We start from the raw sequence: 19,455 nt of genomic DNA on the forward strand, positions 1-19,455 counted from the left end.
TCAGCCCCTGACATATGGCAACCCCAAGCACAACAGAACGAAACACTCTCTGGTCCTGCACCATCCCCACGACTGGTTGTGGATTGCACCACTGGGATCCATGGAGTTTTCACTGATTGGTTTTCTGAAGTAGATGGCCAGGCTTTTCTTCCTCCTCCTTTTTAGCCTGGAAGCTCCAGTGAAACCTGTACAGCATCATAGCAACACACAAGCCTTCACCGACAGACAAGTGGTGGCTACATATGAAGTGCACTGGCCAGGAATCGAATCCGGGTCTCCTTTATGGAAGGCAAGGATTCTACCACGAAACCACTAATGGCCCCTATCTTATCCACAATTCCACAGTGCAGTGTACAGGGAAAAAGCAGAGTGCTAAGTGGAATCTCCTTGAAGGCCGTTTGTAGTATGGCATCACGAAGAACACAGAAGGCGTGATTATCAGTGATCTGGGTTTGAATCAGGGCTTTGAACTGGTTCGTCCCAGTTTGAACCCTTGCTAAGAATTTGTGTTCTAACAAGTTCCCTGGGTGAAGCTAACACTGCTGATTAGGGACCAGTTCTGAGACCCACTAGTAGAGCACAGATTTTCAAAATTTATTATACATAAGAATCACCTGGGGATATTATTCAACTGTAGATTCTGATTCAGTTATCTGGGGTGGAAATGCAAATTCCCAGCAGAGGCTGGAACTGGAACCAACCTGGTTCACAGCCCTGGTTTAAATCCTACCACTTGCACAGTTTGTGTCTCTGTAAGCTCAGTTTCCCCATCTGTGAAATGGGTATCTACCTCACAGTAATCTTGTGAGCATAAATTGTGATCAGGTGCCATGAAAAGAAAGCAGCTGGCAAAGATGCAGGCTGATGGCAGGTACTCAAGAATTGATTGCCTCATTTGTCACCGTTAAAACTTGCACCAGATAGAACAAGGTAGATCAATGGGCTCTGTGAAAACGGTCATGGGGCCAGGATCGAATTACTGTTCAGAATACACAGAATGCCCACTCTGGACAGCCCAAAGTGATTTTTATACTGATTGACTTTGTTGATAACTTTTCTCGAATATTCCCCCTTCTCTTTGTATTAACCCAGAAAGACAGCTTGACTGCGGCCAGTAAAATGACACAACTTTTCAAGAATATAAACATATTCTTATTGTGGTCTCCAAAGATTTAATATTGTTTCTTGATGATCTTGAAATGAAAGCAAACCTATTATTAGTTGATAGCATTCCTTTCCCCATAATGTGATGTTGAGAAGATAAAGCTAAATTGGGCTGACAACTTTATCATAAAGGCACTTTAATTTAAAGATGTAAATGTCTTAAATTTTATTAGGCACGTTCTTCCCACAGGAACATATGCTTTTTTTTATGAATTGGCTTTTGCATTAAAAATAAAATACAAGGAGATGCCCAAATGCAATGTTGCTGTAAAAACCACATGGTTAAAGAAATATCATGACTTTTGAGAGCTTCCTAACTCTAATAAAGAGACACAATATGACCGATATGGAAACACTTGTTAAAGAAGGTAACATCTATTAAACAGCAGTACTCTGATTCTAACAATTCAGACTTAATGAAACATTTAGAATATGCTATTACTGCTACTGTTCATTTAAATATGCTATTACTGATATTGTTTCATTAGGTATACAATTTCTTGCTCAGTGTTTTCACGCCTAAGTGACCTCTAAATTGGTCTGCTGCAAATCACTGCTAATGGACTCACAGCTATCTACACCACTCAACCGTTTATAGACACCAAGCAACACAGGGAAGAGGCTCAGATTTCTCATGAGATAGAAACCATTGATGCTGAGTCGATTCCGACTCGTAGTGAACTTATAGCGCAGAGTGGAACTACCCCATAGGGTTTCCAAGGCTGTAAATCCTTATGGAAACAGACTGCCACATTTTTGTCCCATGGAGCAGCTGATGGGTTGGAACCGCCAACCGAGAGTTAGCAGCTGAGTCCTTAACCACTGCGCCACCAGGGCTCCTATCTCCGGAGATAGATGAATCTGCAAAAACGAAGTATCGTTTTTCCTCTGCAATATCATGCTTTCTTTTTCCATTACCTTTTGCTTCCTGCTTTCTTTCCTTTACCATCTCCCGGTCTCTCCTACACTCTCCGTTACAAGTGGCATTCATATCTGTATCCATAGGGCCAACATCATAGCTATAGTTGAGAAGCGAAAGGGGGCCTGGATTCTGAAGCCAGGTAGACAGTGTGAGTCAAACCCTGGATTTCAATACTTGAACATCCTAGAGCTGAGTCCCTGGGTGGTGCCAAAGGTTAACATGCTTGGCTGCTAACTGAAAGGTTGGTGGTTCGACTCTAACCAGAGTTGCGGTGGAAGAAAGCCCTGGAAATCTACTTTTGAAAAATCAGCCATTGAAAACCCAGTGGTGCACAGTTCTACTCTGACACGCATGGAATCGTCGGGAGTCAGAATCGATTCCACCGCAATTAGTTCACCGGCTCTATCCTGGAGCCAATTACCTATCTTCACAAGGCTTTTGTTTCCTATCTGGAAGATGAGGCTAATAACAGGGTCTGATTCAGAGATTTTCACACAGATTAAAATTACTCATGTATATGATTCTAGCTTGATGACATTCTAGAAAAGCCAAAGTTAGAGAGACAGTAAAAAGACCAGCGGTTGCCAGAGGGAGGCTAGCAGGGACAAACAGGTGCAACGGGGATTTTTATGGCTGTGAAACTATTCTAGAATGGTGGGCACATGATACTATGCATTTGTCAAAATCCGTAGAACTGTAGAAAACAAAGAGCGAACTGCAGTGCAAACTACGGACTTGAGTTAATAATAAAGCATTAATATTGGTTCATCAGTTATAACAAATGTACCACACTACTGCAAGATGTTAATGACAGGGGAAACTGAGTTGGGAAGAGAGGAGGTATATGGAAACTCGCTGCACTATCTGCTCAATTTTCTGTAAACCTAAAACGGCTCTAAAAAATCTCCCATTTTTAAAGGGAATTATTCATTTATTCAACAAATACATACGTGCCTGCTCTGGCTAGACATTACTCAATGCGCTGGTGATTCGGCAATGAACGAAACAGACAGGACCATTGTTCTACTGAAGCCTATAATCTGTTGAGAGGTGACAGATGATAAACAAATAAAAATAGAATATGATGTCAGATAATGATAAATGCATATGAAGCACTTAGCACCACGCTTAGAGTGTAGGAAGTGTTTAATAAATATTCATTCATCCTGGGTAATTTCCAGAGACACTTGCTTGGTGGGAAGGCAGTCCTATTGTGAAATGAACACAGTCCTTGCTAATCTTAGCCTTGGGTCGAAAGCACGCAAGCAAGGGACACTCAGCCAGCTGCTTGGATGGAAGGGAACATAGAACATTCCTGCTCCCTTCTACACAGGCAAATCCTGTAGCCATGTGCCCTCTGGCCCCTGAAAGGTGAAAATAGAGGCCATTTTGTTCTGCCCGTAAAATAGTGTGCTCAGTGGCACAAAGAAAGTTGTTATTTTTACCCTGACCAAGTCCCTCATAAAAATAATATACAAGAATCTATTGATTTTTTGCTGTCATTTTGTTGTTGTTTTTTTTTCCTTCAAGTTTTATGCTTATCTTGCCCAAGTCAAGGGGGATTTATTTTGGATTCAGACAAGTCCCATCAAGGAGTCTTTACAGAGGTTCTGTTGGAAATAATGCCAGGGCAACGAGGTGACCTAGGCGTTCACGTAATTGCACACTAGCTGCATAAAAGGGGTTCAAAGCCGTGCTAGGTCTGGGAACATCTCTCCTATAAATAGGAAAAGAGCAGCGTGAAGACATAAGAGGGAACAGCAGGGACTGGGGAAACAGGAAAACAGCCAGTTAAAAGTCAGAGGCTTGCATTCTATAGACCACTTGGCATTTATGCATACGTCATTAAGTAACAAAGCAACGTGAGGCTTGATATTTGGGAGATTGCCATGCCTGTCCTTTTACAGGCCACCCCCAGCAACTTCAGAGAAATGACACCATTAACTGGGGGGAGCTGCATCTCGTCTCTATCGCACATTTATACTTAAGTTATCAATGGGGCCATCATTCCTAAGAATAGCAGTGTTTGAGCTGCTTCCTACTGGACTGGCAATGCCACTGAGTGGCTCCAATTCATTCCTTTAGTTTACGTCTTTTGAAGCTGGATGCTTGCTGGAATCAACCGAACGGGCCGTTTATGACACAATAATCCTCTTCCATTTGGGCCCCATCTGCCGGATTTATCAAATCATTTGGACTGTGTAGTATTGTATAATTACAGACCTCCAGAGTACAGCATGACGTGCCACTACTGACTACAGATTGCTCTGAGGATAAAGAACATACACACGATTTTACAAATAATATATAGGTATGTGTGTGAGTTTAAGTACTCATCACATGCTGCCTTGGGATAGAAGCAGAAAATAGTTGCAGTCAGTTGCTACAAGCTGAAGATATTTGTAAACCATGATTATAAATTTAATACATGATGCAGGAGTCAACGCTTATTTGTCCTGAAGGCTAAAAGAGACCTTGGAGCACTGTTGCTTAAAAGTCAAAGGATTTCAAATAGCCATGCCTGCTCCCGTTTTCATTCTGCAGAGTCTGCAGGCCTAATTCCCTTCTTTGGCACTCACCATATTTGCTTAGATTGTGCCCCCAGAAAAGCAGAGAATCCTTGAAGTACCGAATACTATCTACTGGATGCTGAGAGGATGGAACTACTTAAGTTTCATAGGGTAATTCTGAGAATGAAATAAGATGAGTTATGAAAAAACTGGCTAGCACATGGAAAAGTCATCAGCAACTGATGGGTGTGTTTGAGGAACAATAAGAAAACCAGTGTTTCTGGAATTCAGTGGATCCAGGAGATAATGAGGCAAGAAAGGGAGGTTGGTTATTACGGGTACTGATTGGATACTTGGCGGAAGGAATGAAGGAAGGATAGAGAGAAGGAGGGAGGAAGAAAGGAAGGAAGCCTGGTTAGTATTGCCATGAGCTCAGACTATAAAATGCTGGACTTGGGGTATCTCCCTTCTAGGCCTGCTCTGTTTTGTTTCATCTCACTGCTCATACTCTTATTTACTATACTTTAGTGGACATGAGGGAAAAGAAAAGATTTGGGTTTTTTGTTTTGTTTATTTGTTTCCTTGCTTGTTTAGCTTCTAAAATAAGGTAGTGTGTTTGAAATAGCACAGCTTTGTCATTAGACAAACAAAGGTCCCAGTTCCATTTGTGCCACTTTCTAGCTGGTTGACTTGAGGCAGGTTACTTTGAGTCTCTGTTTCTTTCTTTAAAATGTGTACAATAATTCCTGCACCATAGAATTGTCGTGGGATTAAATGAGAAGCCTAGGTAGGATGAATACTATATTTTTTTTGCAAATAATGCACTCACATAAATAATGTTTGCACGCACACACACGTAACTCGCATAGCGCACCTGAGAAAATGATGTGCTAAGGGGTTGCGTGATTGGCAAAAAATGTATAATGCACGTAGTGTTTGCATTAAAATATTGTATTTGCTTCAAAGGAGCGGACACTAGGTATGGCGAAGTTCTCTGGCATACAGACACACACCCGCTGGAGGTTACCCTTTATACCACCCCTCTTTCTGTCCCCAGAGGCTCCCCGTCTCCTGCTAAGTAGTGGGGTATATTGCTCCTGAGTTCTCTTGTTCGTATATGTTCTTCAGTATCACAGCTGTGCCTCACTTTTTTCAGGGCTCTGATTTCTGGATTTAACAGGGCTTCTCTCTTTTTTTTTTTCTATACAAAATAAGGAACCCTGGTGGCACAGTGCTTAAGCGCTTGGCTGCTAATTGAAAGGTTGGTGGTTCAAACCCACTAACCGCTCCACAGGAGAAAGATGTGAGAGTCTGCTTCCACAAAGATTACAGCCTTGGAAACCCTATAGGGACAGTTCTACTCTTTCCTACAGGGTTGCTATGAGTCAGTTCTATATATGTACAGTGGGGTTGAAAAATCAAAACAAGCCTCGTGATGTTTTTGTTATATTTCTGAGGGTATTGAAGTCTGAGCAGGTGCCTCACCCTAATGACCTGGGCTTACCCATTCCTGGAGGTCTTTAAGGAAGGACTATTGCCTGCAGCAGGATCTTGGCAAGGAGCAGGGAGGAATCCTGTGTTATCCTCAAACGGGACCACGGACACGATCTCTTGAACTCACTGTTTTTCCAATTCTGTTGTGCCCCTGAAAAAACCTTTCAGTAACTTTTCCCTCAAACAGCAGATTTCATTGCTGAAAGTTTACCTGACATCTTGGTTATCCATCTTCAAAAGGAACTTTTTATGTGTAATACAAATATTAGTTCTGTTCCATTTTTGTTCCTTCTTAGTCAGTCATGCCCTAGTGCTCATTTTGCAGTCCCTGGGTGGTGCAAACAGAGAATGCTCTGGGCTGATAATAAAATAATAATAATAATAAAGGGTGAAAGTTTGAGTCTACCCAGAGGTGCCTTGGAAGAAAGGCCTGGTGATCTGCTTCTGAAAAAGCATTGAAAACTCTCGGGAGCAGTTCTACTCTAACATACATGGGGCTGCCACGAGTCAGAGTTGATTCGATGGCAACCGGTTAACCGGTTAATGATACGGAAGAGGCAACTTGGGAGACGCCTGCTTATTTTGGGATGGAGACAATAGTGTGTCTCAAAGTGTGCTCGTGAATTACTTGAAGTGCTTTCTTAAAAAGCAGATTCTTGGCCCTTGTTACCCATATGCTGATTCAGATTCCAACAATTTTGGGTCAAGAAAGCTGCATTTCGATAAGTTTTCAGGTGACTCCCCTACAAACGTCAGAGTTCTATTTACAGGGAGGGCATCGGCATGAATAGCTGAGACAATATCTGGATAACGCGTAATTTGTCTGCTTTGCTAAGAGTGCTCACACCATTGCTAGTGCGATATAAAGAAGGATGCATGTTACTTGAGCACTTACTGTATACCCAGTGTTCTACCAGGTACATTTCAGGCAGAATCCCATTTATTCCTCACAGCGAAGCTCTGAGAAAAGATTACTATTCCCATCTTCCATATGAGTCAACTGAGTCTCATACAGGTTGAGCAATAAGAGTTTCCTCACACAGCAAGTAGGTGGCAGAACACAGCTGTCTGCTCCAAAGCCAACATTATGGCTCCGATGTGATTAAAGACTCTTTTTTTTTATTTAACAAATCCCTACATAACGTACTTTCTAAAGCCTTCCTTGGTCATTCTTTCAATTTATATTCATCAAAATGAGCTGTTTTCATTAGTTACAAACTTTTATGACTTGTGTTTCTGTTTATTACTGACAATATGCTTTTCCTACGGTGCCCTGGTAGTTAAATCTACATGTTACTATCTGTCTGGCCTTTTAATAGAATGTATTTATTTGCACTATCAGTTCCCTGTACAGTTGTTTATTTCTTGGCCCAGCTGTAGAATAATTATGACGCCCATGTTTATGTTTTTATGGGTGCTGTTCTATGATCATTTTTTAAGTCAGTTATTAAAAATGCTAGATGACATAAAAACAGTTGTTCTTTCTCTTTCTTATGAAAAATCTCCTAGTGTAAAATGCCCAAGTTCTAAGTCAAGGACAGAAATTGATTTTGTTGGGGGAAATTTATGGAAGCTGACAGAGATAAATAAAATGTGTTTTTCCCCTATAATACATGTGATATTATTTTATGAAGACAATGGATACATTTAAAAACAAAAAACAAACACTGCCACACAATTCCTAGAGTAAATAGGTTGCTGCATTTAGAAAACTGTTGGAGTTTAGCATTCTAAGGGTGGCCTATCAGGCAGAGTTCAACCCCTTTAGAGTTGAAATATAGTTTAAACCTTGTCATTGCCACCCTTTTCACTTTTCATATTCATTATTGTTGGCTTCTATGAATCCAGCTTGATAGAATTCTTGATAAGAGGACAAATATTGTATGATCTAACTAATATGAAATACTTAGCATAGAAAAATATATAGCAATCAGAGTTGAATAGTGGTTACCAGGGGCAGGAGGGAGGTGGTTAAGGGGAAATCATTGAGTTTCTGTTTATGGGGATGAAAAACTTGGCAATGGGTATTAGTGATGGTTGTACAACACGATTGATGTAATTGGTCTCACTGAATTGTACAAGTGAAAAATGTTGACATGGCAAATGTATTATCTGTATTTTTACAACAACAACAAAAAAAAGAATAGGGAAGATCCATATTTTGAAAGAACATTCTGTAAGACAGACTTGCTTAGCCAGTGCCAGGTATGGTGGGAAGCCACCTTTTCAGGTCAGCAGTGAAAGTCCAGGATACACTTGGCATGGACAGTTTTGAGAGGAACCGCATGCCTCTCTGGGCTGATATACTTTTTGCTCTCAGAGAGTAACGTCCTCAGACATTAGCCTATGGCTGCTGCCTCCGGTGAAAGTAGTGAAAATTTCATATTACTGGAGAATTATGCAAAATAGCCAATTGACATCATTGTAAGAACACAGTGTACTTTAAAATGAACTTGGAAATTACTGTGCAAAACTAAAAAGAAAGTCACCTACAGTCCTACTCTTTAAAATTACGTATATTAATAAAAATAAATCCCATCCTTCTATTCCCAAATCCCAGCATAGCCTTCCTTGCTTTCTCCACGCCCCATAAACACAACTGTGTGTACACATGCATACACGTACCCATTACTTTATCACCTAAGGGTAAGATCATTCAGGGCCCACAGTTCTGCAACAAGTTTGTTTTTACTTTTTCCGTTAGCAATATATCATGGTTATGTGGGGGCGGTTCTGCTCTGGGCTGTCAGGTCGCTAGGAGTTGGAATAGACTCAACGGCAGTGGGTTTGGTATTCGGTAAACATTTATAGCTCATTCTTCAGTTTTACTAATTATTATTGATTATTTAGGTGAGCTACGACGTAACCATTTCTAGTGGAGCTTGTTGCTTATACTTTCGTATTTTGCTGTTAAAATAATATGTGCAGACACTGAAGTCAGAGAGATCAGGGTTTGAATCCCAGATCTGTCACTTACTTGGTACCTTTGCTTGGGCAATTTTCTTATCTTTTCTGAGCCTCCTCTTTCTTTAGATATAAAATAAGGAATATAATATTGTTTCATGATTGTTATGAGGATAAAATAAGATTAAGTGCATAAATAAACAGTATAGTATATGTAACTATTTAATAAAAGGTATAATCCATAAATCCAACAAATATTGTTTAAAAACTTAGATATTTTGTTTGTTGTATAGTTCAGAGTTTTCTGAACTTTGGTCATTTATATGACACTATTATAATTTCACCCTATCTGTGAGGTGTTTTTATACTTATTCGCTTAATACTATATTTAAGTAAATGTACTTACAATTAAAATTGAGTTGTAAGGTGGAAGCTTTATATTCCTATCATGCAATAATAAATTTGAATGAAATCACAATTTCATGATAAACACAAATTATATTCAAAACTATTAAAATAAATATTTTCTTTGTTAGTCAGGGTCCAGTAAGGGGACAGAAACCACAGTGGTAATACAGAGAAATTTTAATACAAAGTATTAATTATTAAAAGGTGGTTAACTACTAAAAGAGGTAAAAGGGGATTCTAAGAAATAGAGACATAGAAAACATAGGGAGAAGCTACCTCTAGGGCTGAGGATGAGTATTTAAGGAGGGAGCTAGACAAATGGAAGAGCCCTAACCCCACAAGGCTGAGATTCTGATGTCCTTGGAGAGGGTGAGGCTACAGGCTTCTGGATGGTAGAAAGGTTCATTGCCTTGGCTTGGGGCAGAGCTGATTCACAAGAAGTCACCAGTTGGAGTATCAGTGGACTGGAGCTAGTCCTCAAGAAACTGCTCACTGGGGTGCCTAGGAGACTTCCTAGAGCATGAGGGCCACTAGGCTCACGTTCAACATTGGAAGCCATGAGAGGAAGAAGCAGGTGCACAGGAACCAGGACAAAAGTCCCTTGCCTTGTTATGTCTTGTAGCATCCCTCCAGTGCTCTCTACTGACAAAGTCCAACACTGCACTAGTTGTCAAAAGACAACAATTTACAGGATCTATCACCTGTCTGTTGTTTTGTCATACTGTGGTGGCTTGCATATTGCTTTGATGGTGGAAGCTATGCCACCAGTATTTCAAATATCAGCAGGGTTACCCTTGTCTGATAGGTTTCGGTAGAGCTGCCAGACTAAGACAGACTAGGAAGAAAGGCCTGGAGATCTACCTCTGAAAATTAGCCATTGATAACCCCATGGATCACAAAAGAATATTGTTTGATATAATGTTGGAAGAGGCACTCAAAATACATAGTAGCTACAACAGTGGACTTAAGCATATCAGTGATTGTGAAGATGGTACAGGACCAGGCAACAGTTTACTCTGTTGTACTTGGTGTTCACGATGGGTCAAAGCCAACTCAACAGCAACAACAGCTAAGATTATAAAGCAGGTCAATAAGGAGGCATTTGGAGCTGAGAAGAAATATGAGAGCTGCACACGTGTTTTCACTTACCCCCTAAAATAATCTTACAGAGTACAAGTAGGGAAACCCTGGTGGCGTAGTGGTTAAGTGCTACGGCTGCTAACCAAAGGGTCGGCAGTTCGAATACACCAGGCGCTCCTTGGAAACTCTATGGGGCAGTTCTACTCTGTCCTATAGGGTCGCTCTGAGTCGGAATCGACTCGACAGCACTGGGTTTGGTTTGGGTTTAGTACCAGCAGAGCATACACCAACTGGGAAACACTGACACGGAGCAATGAGTTGTAAACATACACTTTCACAACTATCATCACATGTGATTTTCACACCCTCTCTGCAGGTGAATAGCACTGAGAGTGTAGATTTAATAACACCATTTTACAAACTAGGAAACCAAGGCAGAAGGTAACACGTTACTTAAGATCATCCGTTTAGCTACTACAAAAACCCAGTGCCAGGTTAAACCCAGTGCTGGGTTACTCTACCTCAATTCTGACTCAAAGCAACCCTATAGGACAGAGTAGAACTGCCCCATAGGGTTTCCAAGGAGTGGCTGGTGGATTCAAACCGACAACCTTTTGGTTAGCAGCTGGGCTTTTAACCACTGTGTCAGCAGGTCTCCATTTAGCTACTAGACATAACAAAACTCTTCTCTCCTGATGGTCAGTTTGGCTTCTCTCTAGAGCTTTTATATTCTGATGGGGTGAATTTTTACACACACACTTCTTGATTCTTACAAAGAGTTAACACTTTCAAAGTGTTCGGCTAACTTACTAAATTTCATCTTATTTCAAACCAGAGAATGGTAACCTTGCACTGAGTTAGAATGAACTGCAACACATTAGATTTGAATAAATCATGAGAAGAATCTCATTTTCATGAAAATAATTCTGGGCTGGGATCTTAGAGATTCTAATTTTACCTGTAAGTTTCCATGTTTTGCTGTGAGAAAGTCATGTGCCCCTTTCTCTGGGTCTCAGATTCCTCAACCTTAAAAAGTAAAAAGTAAGGCGGGTTTATTTATTTATATCCAAACTTTTCTGTAATTCTATTATTTCTGAAGTAGAGTCAGTGCCCAGAGTTGGGCAATACCCTTTGAGATACAGTGAGTTTCATCAGCAATCATTCTATTCACTTCTTTCGAACTGTCTACACCTCATCCTTTACATGGTAAAATCTTTTCTCTTAGTATGATATGCCCAGCCTTCCAAGACCTGGTCCCTATTTTGATTCCAGTCTCATATACTGACTTCTTTTTTTTTAATTTTTATTGTGCTTTAAGTGAAAGTTTACAAATCAAGTCAGTCTCTCACTCAAAAACCCATACACACCTTGCTACATAGTCTCTATTACTCTCCCCCAATGAGACAGCCTGCTCTCTCCCTCCACTCTCTCTTTTCGTGTCCATTTTTCCAGCTTCTAACTTCCTCCACCCTCTCATCTCCCCTCCAGGCAGCAGATGCCAACATAATCTCAAGTGTCCACCTGATCCAAGAAGCTCACTCCTCACCAGCATCCCTCTCCAACCCATTGTCCAGTCCAATCCATGTCTGAAGAGTTGGCTTCAGGAATGGTTCCTGTCCTGGGCCAACAGAAGGTCTGGGGGCCATGATCACCGGGGTCCTTCTAGTCTCAGTCAGACCATTAAGTCTGGTCTTTTTATGAGAATTTGGGGTTTGCATCCCACTGCTCTCCTGTTCCCTCAGGGGTTCTCTGTTTTGTCCCCTGTCAGGGCAGTCATTGGTTGTAGCCAGGCACTATCTAGTTCTTCTGGTCTCAGGATGATGTAGTCTCCAGTTCATGAGGCCCTTTCTGTTTCTTGGGCTCGTAACTACCTTGTGTATACTGACATTTTTCATTGCTTGGAATATTCCAGAATATTCCATTTCTGTTGCTTCCTTTGCATAGCCTAGCTCTCACTTCTTCACTTGAGTGGCTATTACTCATTCTTCACCACCCAGTTCAGGTTCCATTTCCTTTAGGAAATATTTCATGACTGCCTTACCCTGGGTTCTGTCCTTGTTTTGCACACCATGAAAATGCTGTGTGTGTTTCTCATAGCCCTGTTTTTATTTTGGGAATGTCAGAGTTATCTATTTAAATGTCTCCTTCGTGAGTCTGAAGGCAGCAGCAAAGCATATTAATATTTTAATCCACATCACTTAGTATTAGAAATAAACTGAATGTTTAAAAATTCTCACTACTTGGTTGATCATAACCTTTTGTCTTAGTCATCTAGTACTGCTATAAAAGAAATACCACAAGTGGATGCCTTTAACAAAGATCAGTTTATTTTCTCACAGTCTAGTAGGCTAAAAGTTCAAATGCAGGGCTTCAGCTCCAGGGGAAGGCTTTCTTTCTCTGCCGGCTCTGGAGGAAGGTAACTTCTCCTTAATCTTTCACTGGTCTAGGAGCTTCTCCACATAGGATTCCCAGGTCCAAAGGACAAGCTCTGCTCCCGGTGCTTCTTTCTTGGTGTTATGAGGTCCTCCCCAACTCTCTGCTTGTTATCCTTTCATCTCTTTTAAGATAAAAGGTTTACAGGCCACACCCCAGGGAAACTCCCTTTACATTGGATCAGGGATGTGATCTGAGCAAGAGTGTTACATCCCACCCTAATCCTCTTTAACCACAGGCAGAGGTTAATATTTACAACACACAGGAAAATTACAAAATGGAAGACAATCAGACAGTACTAGGAATCATGGCCTAACCAAGTTGACACATATTTTTGGGGAACACAATTCAAGCCACTACACCTTTCTACTTTGAACTGCTTTAAGAAAGCTTTGTAGTTCATTTTTTTTGTATTTGTGTAAGCCCTCAAAAGGACTTTTCAGGTTGGTTAGGTGTTTTCCAGCCTGGGTGTCAAATGATTTGTTTTGAAATGGATTTCAGCATCCTTGGTCAAAATGTCTCCATGTTCTAGATGTTAATAGCAGTATAATATCAAAGTGTCAAATATTTCTGGTCTGGAAATGCTTCATTTCAGCCACAAATGAATACTGTCAGAGGCTATTAACTGTGTCATCTTAATTGATGAGGCCACTCTCCCTGCCTGACCTTGCAGGGGTGCTCACCTAGAAGAAATGTTGCTTTATAAAGGAATGGAAAGGTAAAGGGGGCAATCTGGCAGAGAATAGAGTGAAGTAGACCATTAGCCTACTCAGTGTTCAGGGCATCGTTTTTTAAGTTGAGTTGAAGTTCACCATTTTGGCATTTCTGATATTGCTTAACTACCTGGAAGTTGATTTAGACCCAACTGTTTTTTCTTTAGTGACCCAGGAATTTCTCAGGTCAGATAAGGAAAAAGAAAAATAACAACAGAAGCCTGCCTCCAAACCTTCCCATGCTGAATACAATTCAGAATGCTCATTCTATATACTATTTATAGTGATCAAATATACTAATGTTTATAAATTTGAAGGTGCATGTGATATAATTAGGTAGAATACTTTCCTTTTAGCCACAATACCCCCACCCACACACACATTTCTCAATAGCAAATCTCATGTTGAACCTTTCAGAACCCTGGTTTAATGATTCTATGGTATTTATTTCTTCCCCGTAATCTGGGCTATACAATTAGATTTTTTAATTTACAACTTAAGAGGAAATCTTAAGTGGTATCAAAACACAAAAATATCTGTTGGATAGGTTGCTTGTTTTTTATGGTAGTGAAAGTTCGGAAATACATTCTGAGTTTCTGTAATGAAAATCACATTGTTTGAGCACAGGCTTTACCTAAGCACTAATAGGTACAATTATTCCTGTAAACAATGTGATAGTGTGATAGAAATCACAACTACAATGGAATTTGGTGATTGACTCTTATTATTCCTTCATCTTTCTTTCAACATCCATGAAAATTAAAGTGGGGGTGTTTCATATTAGATTTCTAAACTCTTTCTATTTTAATTCCTCATTTTATAGGTGAAAGAACTAACATTTGGAGAAGTGATTTGATTTTTCTAGAGTCAGTTAAATGAACAAGCCCAGAATTAAAATTAAGATCTTAAAGTTTCCAGGTAAATAACTTTTTTTCTTTCTCCATTTTTTTTTCTTTGCATAAAGCTTGGCCCTTCCTGTTAACTATTAACAAAAGCTCAAGAGCAAACGTATTCATTGAATTTAAAATATTGAGGCAGTTTGTGCATATATATAAAATAGTATGAGCTAAAGATGAATATAAAGATAAAGGAAAAGGAACTAAGTCACGTATAATGCCCCTTTGCAAAATGCTTAACGTAAATCTGATTCAATTGTTAGATCAAGAAAAAATTGGCTCTGGGCTTCTATTGGCAAAATAAATAAAATAAAAACAAAAAGATTAGCTACAAGCACCCTAATGTTTATCTTACAAACACAGAAAGGTTTCCTGAGAGAAGCATTGGATTTCTTGGTACCCAAACATGAGAAACATTTCTTGGTACTTAAACCTGAAGGGAAAACCAGTCCTCCAAAAAGGGATGTTACAGTGGTATATAGTGGAAGATAATATTTAACAACTAAATCCAAATCAAATAGAGTACTTATTTCTGAGGAAAAGCAAATGAACAAACTATACCCCCTGAGGATTTGCTTTTAAAATGGATGCCACTAACTGGGGCAAAACTAAAGAGCAAGACAATAGTTGGCTTAAAGCTACAGCTGTACCAGCATGAGTCATAGCAGAAAACACATGCAAAATCTGGTACTAACTGGTTAACCCAATGGCTCCAGGACTTTCTGCAGGAGTCACCATTTAGAAGAGAGTCCACATTACGCTGTCTTAGAGGAAGGAAAGAGCGATACTCCATACACATGTACAACTGCAAAAACACCGCCTGATAGTAAACCACAGCAACAGAAGGCTACGTGTTCTTTTTAAGTGCATATGGAACATCTTCCATGATAGACCATGTTCTGGATAATCAAACAAGCCACCAATTAAAAAAAAATGCAAGTCATATAAATTATGTTCCCTGTTCACAATGGAATTAAAAAAGATATCTGAAACATACCCAACATTTGCAAACTTAACAGCACACTTTTAAATAATCCATGAATCAAAACAGAAGCCAACCAGAAATTATAAAGTATTTTGATCTGAATAAAAATTAAAACAGAATAATTTGGGGGATACTGCTAAAGCAGTATATAAAGAAACCCAAAACCAAGCTCATTGCCATTGCATTGATTGGGATTCACAGCGACCCTAAGGACAGATTAGAACTGCCCCACAGGGTTACCAAATAGCGGCCGGTGGATTCGAACTGCCAACCTTTTGGTTAGCAGCTGTAGCTCTTAACCAATCCGCCACCAGGGCTCCAAAGCAGTATACAGAGGAAACTTAATCCTATAAAATGTCTATATAGAAAAGAATAAAATTCTCAGTCAACGAACTCAGATTCCACCTTAAGAAACTAAACACAGAAGAAGAAATTAAACCCAAAGTAAAGCCAAACAAAGGAAATAAGGTCAGTGGGACATCAAGGAAACAGAAATAAAAAGGGAAAATCAATGAAACCAAAAGCTGATTCTCTGAGAAGATCAATAAAATCGATAAACCTCAAGCCAGACTGACAAAGAGTGAGAGAGAGAGAATGATTACAAATAACCAATATCAGAAGTGAAAGAAGGGTCACCACCACAGTCTAAAAATATTTAAAGACTAAAGATAGAATATTATGAACAATTTTACCCCAACAAATTTGGCAATTTAGATGAAATGGACAAATTCCTTGGATGATAAAAAACTAAACCTCCTCAAGAAGAAGCAGCTATCCTGAAGAGCCCCATATCTTTTAAACAAATTATAGTTTAAAAACCGATACCAAAACCCAAGACATCACAAGAAAACTACTGACCAATATCCCTCGGAAACACAGAAGCAGAAATCCTTAGCACATCAAATATAAGAATACATAAAATGAATAATGCTTCATGACCATGGAATGTAAGGTGGGTTTAACATTTGAAAATCAAGCAGCTTAAATCCCCATATTAACAGTCTAAAAGTAAGAACCTCATGATCAGGTTCAATAGATGCAAAAAATTAAGTAAATAATTTGAGAAAATTCAACATCCAACACACATACACACATATATCCGTGATTTCATACTGATACCTCCCATTCCAACCTGACAGCACATAACCTTCCCCTTTCCTTGTTTGTAACTTCTTTATCAACAGTGAGAATCTTGCTCTCGTTATACACAACAAAAAAAACCCAGTGCTGTCGAGTCGATTCCTACTCATAGCGACCCTATAAGACAGAGTAGAACTGCCCCATAGAGTTTCCAAAGAGCTCCTGGCAGATTCGAACTGTTATATTTACTTATTTGTTCAATCCTAGAATATACATAAAATAGTGGATTTTTCTTCGCTGCTACCCAGTTAAACCACCAGTGAAAAATTTTATAATTGTATAACCACATGGGCTTCCCATACTCCATGGATCACCAGTGATGGGATGACTACTCCCAGCTGTTGGATGGTTGGTCTAGCTCCCAAATCTGTTGTTAGAATCCCTTGATTCTTATTGGTCCCACCTGCCTTAATTCGGGTTCCCCAGGAAACAGATTGTAAGAAGGAGATTTGCATGTGTAAGAAGTTTATTGGAAAGCAATGGAAGTATGATCAGACAGAGGGCTGGAGAAATGTGACTGCAATACAGTCATAACAAAGGTATCAGCAGATTCTATGGGGAATGCTGGAGTTGGAATGGCCATTCAGAGCTGCCCTGCCTGGAGGCAAAGAAGCTAGGCATTTTTACCCCCACACTGGCCAATCAGTAGAGGTGGAATGTTCCTGGAAAAGGAGCGTCACTATAAAGAGGGGGTTGTTTTTTCTTTTTGCCGAGGGCAATTCTCAGGATAAGATTCATTTTTAGTAACCAAAATGTCAGCAGTTCAAATCCACCAGCCACTCCTTGGAAACCCTATGGGAGAGTTCTACCCTATCCCGTAAGGTCGCTATGAGTTGGAATCAACTGGATGGCACGCAAACAACAACAACAACAACAAATACTCCAAGTAGCTGGGGGAATGAGTGCCTCATTTCTAAAGGGTTATCTGTGCAGCGCACCACAGCAAACACTATACCCTCTTGCCAGATGTTTTATTCGTGTCGTATCTAACTGCTACTTAACATTGTATAGAAACATTAAAAATTGGATTCCATTTGCTGTTCCCATATTTATACTCTTGAGCAAATCACCTGACAACTCAGGCATCCACATGACCATATGCAATTTAGAAATATCAGTATTTTCTCCAACCTACTTCTCGGAGCCACGGTAAGGAGAAAATGAAATGATGAATGGGGAAAAGATTCAAAAACTAAAAAATCACCTAAAGATGACTCATATAAGCTCCTACTTCTGCCTAAGCCTAAATGCATGCCTATTTCTCTTGTCCTCACATTCTACGATGTCAAAAGCTGCTATCTGGGTGAAATTTGAGGCAAGGAATTTTTCTTGAAAAGGAAGGACTTACATATCACATGACTAGTCATGTGCTTTTCATGTGGGTGAATATCAGCACCATATTTTACTTCTAATCCATGAGGGACAGCGCAAGAGGAAGATGTATATAATTACACAGACATAACCAACTAAAATAACTATGCTAGCAAGCAATCAACAGATGACAGCTTCTATCTTACCCCAGGGCAACCCCCTAAAACCACCCTTCCAGGAAATTACCAGTTAAGGCACTCTGCGAAAAAGAACAAATTTATAAAAAAAGAATTTTTGCCCTCGAATGAGAGGTGAAACAATGCAAAATAAATATGCTCCTCCTATCCAAGACATAAAAGAAAAGAAAAGAAAATGGCTCCACGTCATGCCAAGTTACGCAAGTGTTGGACAGAGATGCCTTGGGACGCAGAGCCACCCACACTACTTGGGTGGAATGCCAGCAAAGCAGATGGAGCCACTTGTAAAATATCTTCGGATGGTCCTAACCATTTATTGCATCTTTCTTTACAATGTGCATAAATGAAAAAAAATTAATGGTCTTTGGCTTCTTGGATTTTTATTGGCTTCAGAAGTCTGGTTATGTCACTTTAAAATCTGCCTGCAGAGGGAACTTCACTTAACGAAACGTTTGTAATAATGACTGGATTTAAGCTTTCAGTGTACTGGATTGTATTGCTGATGTTCACAATAATCTCTCTGAGTAATGTGCAGTCAAGATCTGCTATTCCTCCTAATGCTTACATCTCTCATAGCCATCTTTTGACCAGGAAAAGGACTGAGGCACAAAGTCATTTCTGGAACTTGATGGAGCAGAAAGATGGAAAGACAGATTCTTAACACCAAAGACTCTGATTTAACTAGAGTTGTTTGATGATGTTGTGTGCCTTTGAGTCAATTCCAACTCCTAGTGACCCTATGAGACAGAGTAGAACTTCGCCCACAGGGCTTCCTAGACTGTAATCCAGTTTCTTTCACTGATGGAACTGCTGGTGGGTTTGGTTAACAGCAGAGTGCTTAACTATTGTGCTGCCAGGGCTTCTGTGTCAGTACTGTTGTTGACAATGTTGGGTGCCATCAAGTCGATTCTGACTCATAGCAACCCCATGTGACAGAGTAGAACTGCCCAGTAGGCTTTATGGAAGCTGATCTCTAGGTTTTTCTCCCTCAGAGCCACTGGGTTTGAACAGCCAACCTTTTGGTTAGTAGGTGAGCACTTAACCTTTGGAACACCAAGGCTCCTTAACTAGTGTTAGCAATGCTAACTTAGCATGTACTTATGCCAGGACTTCTTGTTATACGATGTGATCTTTTTTGTTGTTGTTGTTTCAATCAGATTGCATTGGGTCTTCTGTTCCACCCAAATTAATACACAAAGGTAAAGAAAGCACTTCAGAAGGAGTCATTTGTAATAGATAATTAGGCAAAACAACATTGAATATAATCCACCAAAATACCTGGTTATAGATTGTATTCT

This window comes from Loxodonta africana, chromosome 21 (genome assembly GCF_030014295.1).
Source record: "Loxodonta africana isolate mLoxAfr1 chromosome 21, mLoxAfr1.hap2, whole genome shotgun sequence".
Lineage (NCBI taxonomy): Eukaryota > Metazoa > Chordata > Mammalia > Proboscidea > Elephantidae > Loxodonta > Loxodonta africana.